This window comes from Sapajus apella, unplaced genomic scaffold (genome assembly GCF_009761245.1).
Source record: "Sapajus apella isolate SASKATOON/1434 unplaced genomic scaffold, GSC_monkey_1.0 scaffold247, whole genome shotgun sequence".
In the NCBI taxonomy this organism is placed as follows: Eukaryota; Metazoa; Chordata; class Mammalia; order Primates; family Cebidae; genus Sapajus; species Sapajus apella.
The window spans coordinates 216,700-218,468 of record NW_022437187.1 but is presented as its reverse complement, the minus strand read 5'-3'; the positions used below and the strand labels follow the sequence as shown (position 1 = coordinate 218,468).

The following is a 1,769-nucleotide window of genomic DNA, read 5'->3' as shown; positions in this document are numbered from 1 at the left end:
AGTACATTTGTAGATTTATTTATTTATTTATTAGAAATCTGCATGGAAAACTATGCAGGTTTCTCAAAACAAAAACAAAAACCTAAAAACGAAACTACCATACACAATCCAGCAATTCCACGATTGAGTATATATCAAAAGAAAATAAAATCAGTATATTGAAGAGATAGGTGCACTCCCATGTTTATCATAGCTGTATTGACAATACCTAAGATATAGAATCAATCTTAGTGTTCACCTGGAAGAAATGGATAAAGTGAATGTGGTGTATACACACAATGGAATACTGTTTACAGAAAGAATGAAATCCGGCTCTGCACGCTGACATTGGCCTCTGATGTGGTTGCCTTGCGCCGGCTTCTGGCCTGCCCCTGCCCGTGGCCCTGACAGTTGTGCTTCCTGTGCAGTCCCTTCCTCAGGACCCTGCACCCTCCGCCTCCAAACAGCACAGGCTTTTGCGGTCGCCGCTGCTGTTGTTCCTGCTGCCACAGGTTGGAGTTGGAGATGCCTCTTTCTTCTCTCAGGACAGAACCAGGAACCCAGTAGCAGCTGCGGCGCGGATACTCCCCCTCCGCCTCCTGGCGCCGCTCTGCCGAAAGCCACGCTGGAGAGGACCAGCAGCTCAGCAGCCCCGGGATTCTCCTGCTGGCGGCTGCCAGGGACACACTGGAGCTGTGGGCCGTTTCCTGAAAGCCGACTAAAGAGGAACCGCAGCCCTCACTTTCCCCGGGGATGTGCAGAATTACTATGAAATTATGACTCATCATCCTGCTAATTACCAGTGGGAAAATTGGATTCTAGAAAATATTGCTGCAGTTTTAGCCCACCGGTTTCCCAATAGCTATATTCAGGTAATGAAGTGCTCCCTAATGAATTTGCACAGATTCAGCCGCCATGACAATTTTCTGAAAAGGAACATGTCTGGTTCCCCAGAACACAATACAGACTCTGGAGCTTTTAAGCACCTTTATATATTATTAGTTAATGCTTTTAAGTCAGAGTAGTTTATCAAAGAAAAATTTGAATGATTGGAATAAGGACTCCACATCATCTAATTATAGATGTGCAATTCTTCTCATACTACAAATCATTTTCAGGGAGAAGAAGAGAAGACCTACAAAAAATCTGATGAGTCTGCCGTGAGTTTTTATCTACCATCACTGAAAGGTGCATCTTTTCCTTTGACTGGATTCCATAAATGTTGTGTTGTTTTGAATCGGTTTCTTTTTGAATTGAAAGAAGCCAAGAAAGACAAGAACATAGATGGTTTCACTAAAAGCATAAGAACAATGTATTTTCTGGATGGTGGTCATTCTGGAGGAAGCAACACTTGGATTATTTATCCACAGGTCTTGAAAGAATTTGCACAAACAAGGATTATTGTTCACACCCATGTAACACTTTACAAGTACATGATCCAATGAGATCTTGAATTGAAAAGGAGCAAAATAAATTTGTTTAGATACTTGGGAATATTGGTATGCCAGACTAGCCGAATTCATTTTACAAATGAAGGTCCCTTCGTAGAGAATCACTTCAGAGTTCATGACGTATTTTGATACTTCAAGTATAGTAATGTACTTATTAAGTGGAAGAGCACTTTGAGTGTTATAAATTCAGATAATGAAATATAATTCATAGATGCATTGCCAGTTTGGTGGTATGTAGGGAAGCGCACATTCCTACAATATGAGTCCAATGTGCAATAGTATTTCTTGCTTTGGAATGTGAACAAGTTTTAATTCAGGTTGTGTAAGAATTAATTTAAA

The 1,769-nt window shown here is 41.0% G+C and overlaps 1 pseudogene; it reads left to right on the top strand.

Moving 5' to 3' along the window:
- The first annotated feature begins 728 nt into the window (after positions 1-728).
- LOC116545116 lies at positions 729-1,559 on the top strand (annotated as a pseudogene).
- The last annotated feature ends 210 nt before the right edge of the window (positions 1,560-1,769 follow it).